This window comes from Eptatretus burgeri, chromosome 10 (genome assembly GCF_056783735.1).
Source record: "Eptatretus burgeri isolate ZD-2024b chromosome 10, Ebu_testis_v1, whole genome shotgun sequence".
Taxonomy (NCBI): Eukaryota; Metazoa; Chordata; class Myxini; order Myxiniformes; family Myxinidae; genus Eptatretus; species Eptatretus burgeri.
Genome location: NC_140970.1, coordinates 1,568,105 through 1,580,763, shown reverse-complemented (window position 1 = coordinate 1,580,763; position 12,659 = coordinate 1,568,105). Strand labels below are relative to the sequence as shown.

General features: G+C 41.8%; 1 protein-coding gene across 2 annotated transcripts in view; it reads left to right on the top strand.

The window, feature by feature from the left end:
- CCDC80 (coiled-coil domain containing 80) overlaps positions 1–12,659 on the top strand; it is a 183,117-nt gene that overhangs the window by 51,995 nt on the left and 118,463 nt on the right. The gene's annotated exons all lie outside the window — the stretch shown is intronic.

Below are 12,659 nucleotides of genomic sequence, written 5' to 3'. Positions count from 1 at the left end.
AGAATCCCCATGGATTGATGGATGGATAAGACACTGCGTGAATGGCAGTAAACTTATAAATTTCTTTTTCTGCAACCTTTAAAGTCTTTATTTTATTTCAATTGAATTATATACTTGAACACTGTATAATACAAATCGTCTTTGTCACACTTTCAAAACCCTTCTGTTTAGCGGTACTTGGACGAAATATTATGTCATCACGACCAATCAAATTTACCACTTGCAGACTCGCCCATATCCTTGTTTCTCAAGACAGCATACCTGGAAATGTGTTCTATGAACTTTAGTTCTTATTCGATATTCAATACAAGATTAGTTAAGGTGGTTAGCAAAGGACCTGGTTACTCTAGTGGAGATGGGTTGGGACGTTCCAAACCATCCCCCATACAGTCCAGACTTTCAACTTGTGATTTTCATCTCTGGACCACTCAATGAACATCTGATTGGCGTAAAGTTTCATCATCATCATGTACCATGCCCATGCAGAGCGTTGGTGCTGCCGAAGCAATTACTAGCCTATAATTCTGGTTGGGTCGCCACTCCAACTCAGGATGTCACAGAAGGAATTTGTAATTTTTTCACAGTGCCAGCAATGGCTCACCTCCTATTTGCAAAGGACAACATAGGATCTTTAACTTCCACCAACTAATGCCGACAGACTGGATGCCTGATGAAAGTCCATCCGAAGGATGGCACACACATTGATGAATCACCCTGCCTGTGAAACACCAAAATGACAGGGTGATTCATCAATCAAACCTTGGCCAGACAGCTTAGAGGCTGTGAGCTTACCTCGAGACCATCCTGCCAGCCTTGCATTTTGTTGAGGAATGATGGACGTCAAAACACTTGTCGTGAAATGGTTATGTTCATAATTCAAAGATTTTGACACAGATGTCATCAAGGTGAAACCACATTGATTGAACGAGTGTGTCAGCAATCCAGGGGAAAGTCAGAGCCATCTCCCTTGACATATTGCATGCTTTTGATATGGACTCTGCCTGGTGTTGGCTTAATGGTTAGGATGGTGGGCTAGGGATCCTAGGGTCCTGAGTTCAAATTCCACTCAGCTGTTGAATTGATACCAGGTGGGGTTAACTCGGCCTGTCATCCTTCCGAGGTTGGAAAATTAGTGCCAGCTTGCTGGTATCCTGTGTCGGAGTGGCGACCCGTCCAGGATTGTGTCCAACAGCCAAGGAGACTGCTTAGGCAGCACCAACGCTCTGCACAGAGTATAGTCCCAATGGATGGATGGATGGATATGGTCTGACACCCGCCCTGCTCACCAAACTCTCTTCCTCTGGTATCCAAGGCAATCTCCACTCATGGCTCACAGATTTCCTCTCCTGTCACAGTCAACGTGTGGTCCTTAATGGAGTTCTCTCATCCCTTCTTTTTGTCCAGGCTGGAGATCCTCAAGGCAGTGTTCTTGGTCCTGTGCTTTTCCTGGTTTTCATCAATGATCTCGCCGACTCTGGAAAATCCTCTTGATCTCTTTGTTGATGACTCCACCCTCGGCTGTACCATCTGTCATCCCTCAGATCGGCAAGCAGCAGCCTCTTCATTCTCTGCAGATATGGATAAAATCACAAGCTGGTCCAACACTTGTAACATGTCTTTCAATCCTGACAAATCTCACACTCTCACTGTGTCTATCTGAAAGGACTGTCTGGAACCCCCCCCCCCATGTACTTTCTCACCAATCCCCTTGAAGAAGTCCTATCATTCAAGCTTTTGGACCTCATCATCTGCCATGATCTTTCCTGGGAAAGCCACCTCTCCAAGCTGGCTTCCAAAGCCAGTCGCCGACTGGGCATCCTCCATCGTGCAAAGTCCTCCCTTGGTACACCTGAGCTCCTGCCAACATACAAAGCATTCATCCGCAGGCTGATGGAGTACTGCTCTCTCCTCTGGGCTGGTGCTCTCGCCTCTCACCTTTCTCAGCTTCACGCTCTGGAAACCAAGGTATTTTGGATCATTGGTATCTCCTGTGATGAGGCTGAGTCTTTGGGTCTCTCACTTTTACCACAGGCAGGTCAGTGGTCTTTCTGTCTTATACAGTCTCCTCTCCGGTCTCGCCCCCCCCCTCGCTCTGTCTGGGATCTGTCCCCCTCATATTTCCGCAGGGCACGCAAGGTCTGCCAGCAACCCCCTTCTGGTAAAACTACAAAAATGAAGAATCACTGCTCACCTTCACTCTTTCAATCCTCTGTTTTTTTCCCCCCGCCTTTGGAACAAACTCCCACACTCTCTTGAATCGCACTCTTCCCTCCAGGTCTTCAAAACAGATGTTCACCACCATCTCTTATCTTCCCCCATCCAAAACTATGATTTTTTCTTCCCCCATTAATCCACCCCAAACCCACCTCCTTCAAATTCCTTGCTTTCCTTCTTGAAAGTCCCTGTTGTGTCCATCTTGTTTACCCCGTGTACCCTGCCCCCATTCCTCTCCCTTCCACAGATCTCCTAATGTCTCTGTTCCCCACTGTTTTGTTCTTCTCTCTCCCACTCCTCTTGTCTCCTGCTCCGCTTGTTATACGTTCTGTGTTTGAGCTCTTGTAAAAGACTCCACATTGAATTTTTTTTTTTTAAAGTCTTAAACGGGGAAAGTTTCAACTCCACTGTCCCAGATTTTTGTTAAAAAAAAGTCCAAGTATGAAGTTGAACAAAACTCATAATCATCCTTCCTGTAATCGAGGTGTGTGTCGGTATCAGTGTCGGTGTCATATTTTTTTTTTGTGGTGCACTGGAGCTTTTTGATTTGGAGTGTGATACACCAAAATGATCATCATCATTTTCTGAGTTGTTAGGCTAATTAACTACAAATAAACCGGAAAAATTCCCATGTTTTAAATGCACACCATATTAGGTGTTTAGAGCAGCTTAATAGGTCCTTCCATCACATGGCATTATAATTATAAAATAAACAAGTGGTGCCAGGCACAACAAATCCTGCACATTTAAGGCATAAAGTTATTTTGGGGATCAAATTTAAATTTAATACATCCTTAACCTGAATGTTAATTATAAGGAATATAATAAGGAATATTTTAGTCTTAGTTTGAAGTCAATTAAACCATTTTTGACGAAGTTATGAGCGAAAAACGATTTTGACCTTTTCGTGACCTGAGCTTGACCTTTGACCTAATTTGACCCAAAAGATAATGGGGTCGTCCGTGGTTCATTACCCACCTGTGGATACAATTTGACAGTGTTTGAGCCAGCCGTTTTCCCGTAAAGTTGTATTTTCGTAACCATGTTTTAGTTTTATTGGAAAATTTGTAATTTTGACCGATGACCATGACCCCCAAAACTTCGGACCCTACCGATCTTCACAAATATGCATTTTTCACTGAAGGAATGGGTAGGATTATAAGTGACAAATAGAATAAGGTTCACTATAAGCTTATTTTGAAGTAAATCAGATCATTTTTTTACGAAGTTATGAGCGAAAACCGATTTTGATCTTTTCGTGACCTTGACCTTTGATCCAATTGGACCCAAAAGTTAATGGGGTCGTCCAAAGTTCATTGCCCACCTGTGGATTAAATTTGATTGCGTTTGCCAAAGCCGTTTTGCCGTGAAGTTGCTAACAGACAGACAAACAGACAAACAAACCGGACGATTACAATATCCCGCTCCCTCCCTCCGGGGGGGGGGGGGGGGCGGGATAATAACAAAAATAATGATAACATTGTAACAAAGCATGTATTAATTAAAACTGATAATTTTGTTATGGTTGTGAGGGTAGATTGAGGAATTTAATAGGGAATAGAGCATTGTGTGGAGTTACTTGGTCCGTGGACGTATAGGAGGAATCTCGATGTAACTAAGTAGGGAACCTGTGAGCTTAAGTGTTATGTGTCACCACACGGTGGGGGGGGGGGGGAGGTTGCAGTGTTAATTAGTGACGGAATAAGACTAAGTTCCCCAGTATGCAATTACCCCCCATGTGACTTTTCCCTACATGTTTATAACCAAAACCATGAGGAGAAATAAGCAGGCAGAAGCCCCGCCTCCAAGGGTGACGGTGGGCAAAGTCATGCCCTTGAGGCTGATGATTGATGGACGTGACGTCAGAAGCTAGCTGAGCAGGCAGAAGCCCCGCCTTCCTGGGTTTCGTGTGAGCAGGCCACGCCCCGGAGGCGGAGGAGAGAGAGGCGTGACCGAAGAGGAAGGGTTGGTTGTGCATTTTTGGAGAGGCGAGCGTTGAGGGTGAGCGCATGCCTGAGGACGACGGCACGATCCTTGTATTCATATTGAGGAGATTTGGCTCGTGTGGTGAAGCAAGACGCTGGCCTTTGGCTCTTGGTTGGGTTGGTGAGGATGATCGGCGCACAAAGCCGCTGCACTGATCTCTGAGCCTTGTTGTGGAGTGCCGCTCGCGGATTGCCTGGCGTGCATTTGTCCCGCTACGAAAGAAGCAACGAGGCGCCATTTTGTGCATGTCTGCACGTGCTGGTGGAAGCGCCTCAATTCCAAATTCCACAAAGACCTGCTCTGGGCCAAGCGAAGTACAAGAATACTCGAAAGGAAGGGTTTTCTTTTTATTTTGTTTTCCCTTTGGCTGTATTTGTGTCTGTGTGAAGAGGGGCCTTGATTTTAGGATTTATTTACTTCATTATTATCATTACCTTTTGAATTATTGTCCTTTGTAAATGCTTGTCTCTTTTCATTAAATTAATTCCTTTTCAGAAGCTGTATCTGTGTATTTGTAGTGGGGTTTGAGTATAAACCCCCTTGTGCTGTGTTCCTCTGCCCCTCCACCATTCTGCCCCCTTCCTGCGCGCGTATTAATCTCCGAGTCTCGGCTGTTGGCCTTCAAAGGGAGAAGCTTGGGCATCTGTCCAGGTAGGGGTTAAACCCCCTGGATACAACAATATTTTCAATAATAATAATAATAGTATCATTTGGCAATAATAACGAACATTTGGCAATATCCCACCTTGGCCCAAGCACATCTGGGCTTGGTGAAAGGCATCCATACTATACTGTAAGAATGGGTTGTCTGTCTCTATGGATGTGTGTCACCATTTTTCTCAGAGATGGCTAAATGAATCTTTGTCAAATTTTTAGAGCTTCATCAGTGAGCTCCTTGGAGTGTTTTCTGCAAAAAAAAAAAAAAATTCTGAAATATTTGAAATGTGTTTTTTTTTAAATCTGTCTATAGTGCCTAAGCCTTTGTAGCTATGTGAAAGGTAATATTAAATGATCCCCAACCCCATTCCTTAGTGTGTGCAGGGAAGTGTTTTGGGCACCCACTAAAAATAGAAAAAATAACAAATTGATTTCTTCATAATGCCAATATAGTACAGCGGATAAGCTCTCATATTTTAACAAATTGTGCATTTTATGAGAAAAGCATGAAATTTCTAGCATAGTTAGGTCATACCATAATGTTTATTTTCGGATGTGGAGGGAAGTCAGATTTGACCTCTGAGGGGACAGTGAGAGGTCAAATCCAAGATGGCCACCAGTCCACCGGGTCTAATGTTCAAATGCGCTTCATGTTGGAACCAAACAGTGTAGAAAAACATTTAATTTGTCATTTCCAACTAAATTGTGGATTCCCATTCATTTGGTTATACTTTTGAGATCGCCAGAACCCAAGGACATGCATTTAGATCAAGGTCAATGTCAAATTACTTTAAAAACTTTTGGACATTCTTTTGCAAATACATTTATTTTAGCTTGGACACTGGATGGACCTATGCAATAACAGTGAAACTTCACTTCCATTTTGACACTATTAGCACTAGATATCCACATATTTCTACCAAATTGCATAACAACTTCCTTTGAAATATCATTTCTATCCAGCAAACTTGTACGGATCAATGTAGCTCACGATAACTATCAATCTTCCCACTCATACTAATTTTCGAATTCTCACTATCCACAATTTCTGAATATCCTATTGGTAATGATCAAAATCTAACAGTCTCCAGAACAAAAGCACAGTGCAGTGCATTTGAGTGCAGCTTTGGCACACTTGCGGCATCCAGTGCACCCTTTCTTGCAACGACAGTAGATCAATTCATGGCATGATTTTGATGCTTCAGGAAGAGTGGTCCAAAGCGGCTGCCACCCAGTTGTTTCCCTTGTCCAGCCCCAGTCAGATGGATCTGGCATCTGAGGATCCAGGACCAATGCCTGGTTCCAACAGTTGGCCTGGTAGCAAGTGCACTTGATGTGCTGCTTGAGTGCTGCCTGGGTTGAAGGAATGTTCTATAGAGTTCTACACTTCTGTGTGAAGAGCTGTTTCCTGGCATCATTCACTTCCGTACTCTCACTGGTTCGGTTGTACATTGGCACCACAAATCGCTCTAGCAGTAACATTGATCCTTCACTGATCTCACTTGGCATGCAGATGAGTTCATTGAAAGCATCATTCACCTCTGGGAAAGACTTCCAAGTTTCCCAGGCAGTCTTCTTTCCTCTGCCAGCGAATGCAGATACAGTGTCACACCTGGTGAAAGTGTGAAGGACTGGGAGAGTCAGACACTGTGTTGGATTCATTGTGGCAACCATTTCGTGAACAGCCATGTACCGAAAGCTTTACCCGACACCAAAGGCAACGCACAGCTCATCAGGAGCTGTCTTGCTGAATGAAGCCACAGCCAGTACCACCACATCAGTATCAACGGTACGTTTGGTCACCTTCTTCCACCCCTTTTGCACAGCATCTGCCACATGCAGAAGTAGCGAGTGTTGGCCTCCTCTTGCGAACATGGGGCAAGGCGGGCCAAGTATGACTCAGCAGGAGAGCAGAGGACTCCACTTCCATCTGTTGCATACAGTTCCTTGCCCTCTGCAAGAGGAAGATGAACAGCTTCACGTGACAGGAAAGCAAACAATTCGGTTTTGTTTTCATTGCATCAAAGGAAGTCCTTCCATTTCTTTGGCATCACAGTAGAAGGAGCCACCCTTTTCCTGGTGCCTTTCCCCTCTTCTGTCTGGTTGAGGCTTTCAGGCTGGCAGGTAGGTACACATCCCAGACAAGGTCGATGCGGCTGCTTTTTTCAAGTTGAGCAGAGATGTATGGTGCAAACACTCTTTCTCCATACTCTTGAAATGTTCTTGATGTTCCAGGATTTAGCATTTGAACCACAGATGCACCATCGAGAATTGTTGCATCAGCCACAGGCGCACTATTGTTTTCGAGCAGATCTGATTCCAGGCAGTGAAGTAGATCTGCTTTAACCCCAATCCACATTTTTCCTCCAGTTGACGGAGCTGGTGGGGCTGCATGGTTTTCATGGAAGAAGAAATTGTCCATGTTTTCATCTTGTGTTTGACAGGACATGTACAGCCTCAAAAAGAGACCACAGGCACTCTTCAGTGCTGCGAGCTTTGCCTTCTGTTTTGACTTAATCTTGATTATTTTCAGATATTGGCATACTTGGGATACTTCAGTCTTGACCTTGACCTCAATGTATGACCTCTTCTGGCAACTTGTAAATTAACATCAAATATATGGACATCTGAAGATTCGTTTAAAATGACATCTCAAACATGAGACACCACTGGGGATTCATTTGCAAATTTCAACTGATTGCTTATTTTTGGTCAATTTTTACCTTGACCTTGACCTAAATGCATTTCCTTGAATGCTGGCGATCTCAAACGTATCAACAAATGAATGGGTATCTTCAATTTAGTTGGAAATGACACCTTAAATGTTTTTCTACACTGTTTGGTTCTAAAATGAAGCACGTTTGAACATTAGATCCGGTGGACTGGTGGCCATCCTGGATTTGACATCTCACGGTCCTCAGAAGTCAAATCTGACTTCCCTCCACATCTGAAAATAAACCTTATGGTATTCACTAACTATGTCGAAAATTCATGCTTTTCTCATAAAACGCACAATTATTGTGCTTATCCGCTGTACTAATAGGGTTAGAACAGCACCAGGCAATGCCAGATACTCCTGCTAGTTGACTATAAATGGTGTGTGTGTGTGTGTGTGTGTGTGTGTGTGTGTGTGTGTGTGTGTGTGTGTGTGTGTGTGTGTGTGTGTGTGTGTGTGTCCATAACTCCAAAACCATGAAACCTAGCTTCCTGAAACTTTGCATGCATAGTAAATGAACTCCCAGGGAGTGTATGAATGAAAACTGAGTATTTGGGTAAATTTTAACACCTCTTTTGAATCTCCATGAAAAAAAAAAACAGATTTATCCTTGGTCAGCCCATGTTCACCTCTCAGGGGTCTTAATCTGCAATTTTGTTTTAGTATTATTAAAAATGCCTTTCCTTGGAACAGGTCGTAATGGTTTATGTACGATAGAGATTCATACCCACAAATTGCTGTATACATCGCTGATCGCTAAACTTCATACCGACGAATCGCTGTATACATCGCTAATTGCTTGCCAAGCCAGCTGTTCCTTATCAACCGATGTTTGTAAGCCATGGCAATAGTTGACAGCGGTATAATTGACTTTTTATCACAGCAGTTGTCGTTTTTGAAAATGAAATTACAAAATTACAGAGCCCCTCGATTACCGGCGGAAAGTGGACGTAGCGACGCGCTGCTCCGGTGCATGCTCCCACACCTGACCTGACCTGACCTGATGCACTATGCAATTGCTGCTTAATTTTCAAGTTAATAGGATGGAAATTGACAATTTCTCAGGTGAAAATTGATTTTAGCAATTTCACATTTGACCTTTTAACTTCAAATATTGGTTTCCCAATTCAGTGACCCAATATGCAAATCCTGTTCAACTTTTAAGGCAATCGCATAAAAAATGACTTAGAATTTTAACCTCAAGATGACCTTTGACCTCAAAATAAATCGGCTTCTCATTTGTGACTACCTCCACAACTTGGTAAAGTTTAATGACTATCGGTTTTCAAAATGTGACCTTTAGGCGATTGACAGACAAACAAACAGACCGAATAACAAGAAAGATGTCGTGCATAGCATGATACTTGCGAAATCCAGAAAACAAATTTGACCTTACAAATAATTGGTTGTTGAATCCAGTGACCTGAAATATAAATCCTCTTCAAATTTCAAATTTATCGGATGAAAGTTTAGGAATTTAGAAATCCTACCTAAGTTGTTGACCTCAAAAATAATTGGTGGTTGAATGAATGAACAAATATGCAACTCCTCTTCAAATGTCAAGTCAATCGGATTAAAATTGACAATTTTAGAAATCTGGCTTATGTTGGCCTTTTGACCTATGTTGACCTCAAAAAGAATTGGTGGTTGAGTTCAGTAACCTGATGTGCAAATCCTGCTTTAATTTCTTGTCAATCAGATGAAAATTGAGGATATTAGAAATTTCACCACGTTGTCGACCTTTTGACTTCAAAAAACAATAGGCTTGTTGCTTTTGACGAACTCTACCATGTGGTGAAGTTTCATGAAGATTGGTTTAAAATTGTGACCTGTAGGTGATTGACATGAGACGACAGACAGAATAATCCACACGACCAACCAATCTACTTGAAAAAGCTTCGATTTTGCAAGTAACAAGAAAGATGTCATGCATAGCAAAATACTGTACATGGAAAATCCATAAAACAAATTTGACCTTAAAAATAATTAGTGGTTGAATTCAGTGACCAAATATGCAAATCCTGTTCAAATTTCAAGTCAATCGGATGAAAAATAACGATTTTAGCAATTTGACCTCAAGATGACCTTTGACCTCGAAAATCAATAGGCTTCTCAGGTGAGACTACCTCTAAGACTTGGTGAAGTTTCGTGAAGATCGGTTTTAATTTGTGACCTGTAGGTGATTGTCAGACAGACAGACAGAATAACAAAATCGACTTGCCAATATACTTGAAAAATCTTTGAGTTTGCAAGTAACAAGCAGAATAAGGCGATTATTTATATAGATGTTTCAAACAATTATTACCTCTGCCACCGAAAGTGGACAGATGTCATGTTTTCGCCCGTTTTAACTGTCTGTCTGTTAGCAGGATATCTCAAAAAGTTTTGGACATATTCAGACTAAATGGTGGACAGCTTAGGGGTGTGACGAGGATGAATTGATTCGATTTTTGTGAAGGTCGAGATACGAGAATTTTTCGTGATTTTTCCACAATTGAAAAATGGGGCCAAAAACGATATACAGTATCGCATGATATCTCAAAACCTTGTGGACAGATTTTGACAAAACTTGGTACATGGGTTTGGTAGGTGACAAGAACAAGCTAATGAGATATTTGTTCAATTCCGGATGCAATTCTGGCTTATTAGTTTGATATAAACCATTCATTCTGGTGTAGGTATGTGTTTTACCGAGTGTTGTTCGATTTTTTTTTTTTTTTGACATGTTCTCTCATAAAAAAAAAATTACAGGTCAACCTTGAATGGCCATGTGTTGTTGTTTTTGGTGTTGCTCTTGTTGTTTGCTCGAGTGAAGCACATGAATCTACTATATCCATATACCGAGTGGGACAAAAAAACCCTCCGTTTTAATCACCATTAATTTTCATGTTTTTTTTTCTCTAATTTTAGACTGGCAGCGGTATCCAGTGTTGACCAGTTTTTTTGTGGGGGCCTAAAACACTTCCCCACACCCACGAAGAAATGGGGTTGGGGATAATTTAATATTACCTTTCATAAGGTTGCAAAGGTGTGGGCAGAATGGAGTGATTAAAAAAAAAAAAATCACTTTTTTTTTTCTTCAAAATGTTCTTTTAAAAAAAAAAATAGCCTAAAACACCTCAAGATGACATTTGATTTCAAAATCAATGGGCTTCTCAGTTGTGACTACATCTACAATTTGGTAAAGTTTCATGACTACTGACATTCAAATATGAACCTCTGAAAATTTAATGAAGATCCATTCAGCCATCTCTGAGAAAAATGACACACACACACACACACCGGCTCTCTCATAGTATAGATAACGATAGCTGAGGTCCTGTAGGAATCAATGTCCTGAACAAATGAAGAAAAGGCTTCTTCTGTGGAATCATACATCGAAATCCAATCCTTCGTCCAAACTCAAAGAAAGTTTAAGAGAAAATTAAATGCAGAGACGTGCCATGCAAAGAGAGAATATTGAAATGGATGAAGACATTTTGAGAGCAGGGAATGTGTGCAGTACCCTCCAATGAGGTTTGCCAGAGACCCTTAAATTCAGTCGAGGTACAATGAGCGAGCATGGTATCTTTGGACCATTCTGGTTCGAAGATGAGGATGGTAATGCCATGACCATCGACTTTGAGCACCACATTGAAATGCTGAATAAGTTCTTGGCTGCTCTTGGTCATAGGAGAAGCTTTTGAAGAGAATAACAATGGTTTCAGCAGGATGGTGCAACCCCACACACTGCAATGTGTCCTGTGAGTGGGTGACAAGCCATGACATTGAGAGAGTGATTGGCTGATGCTTCAGTTTTGAGCAGTCTCCACATTCCCTTGATCTGAGCCCATTAGATTTTATTTATTTATTTATTTATTTATTTTATCTTTTATTTAGAGATATTGCAACGACAGTGTATACAAGGATAACCCTAGAAGCATCTTTGAGCTAAAACAAGTAATCACAGACAAAGTTAGGTCCATCCCACTTACCAAATGTCAGCACATAATCAACAACTTAGCCCCTCGTGTTCAAATCTTGATTTGGAGCATGTGATCATCCAAGTGCCAAACTAAAGTCTTACAAGTTATGGTTAAGATATTTGGTGCACCTGTGTCACACAAAATGTAGCACATATTCTTGAATTTTATGTAATTCAGAATAAATATGAATGCATTGTGGATTTTGTTTTTATGAGCACACACGATGTAAGAGCGAGTTGTTTCTGTGTGAAGCTTTTTCTTTGATTTTTCTATCATTCTATACCCCTGAGCAGTGCTGGATTAACCATTAGGCAGACAAGGCATGTGCCTTAGGGCCAGCCAAAATTATTTTCACATTAAATATTTGTCTTTTTTTGTATTAAATATTTTGTTCTTGAGTCAGTTCATCTTTTGTCTGGGGTCCATTTCCATGAGCCCAAGATCTAATTTAAAATTTTCAGGCCATTCTCTGAAGTTTCAAAATGTGCCTTAGGGCCAGCCGAGGCTTAATCCGGCACTGCCCCTGAGTCAATTTTCCCGAAATTTACTGTACCAAATTATTTTCACATGTGGAAGGTCAACATCACAGTATATACTTTCACTTCTTTATCAAATTGAAGTTAAAACATGAAATAACGCTTTTTTTGTATACCTTGTCGAGGCTCGTATGAGAGCAAATACACAACGCACAGCAGGGGGGGGGGCATGCGACAAGAGGGGTGGGAGTGGGAAGGACAAAACGGTGGGGAACAGAGACATTAGGAGACCTGTGGAAGGCAGAGGGATGGAATAGGGAGTATACAAGATGGACATTACAGGGACTTTCAGGAAGGAAAGCAGGGAATTTGAAGGAAGTGGTTTTGGGGTGGATTAACAGGGGTAGAAAAGATCGAGGATTTGGATGGGGGATGATAAGAGGTGGTGGTGAACGGCTGTTTTGAAGGCCTGGAGGGAAGAATGGGATTGAACAGAGTGAGGGAGTTTATTCCAAAGGTGGGAAAAAAGAGGAATTAAAGAGTGAAGGTGAGCAGTCATTCGTGATTTTTGGTAGTTTTATCAGAAGGGGGTTGTTGGTGGACCTTGAGCCCCCTGCGGAAATATGGTGGGGACAAATCACAGAC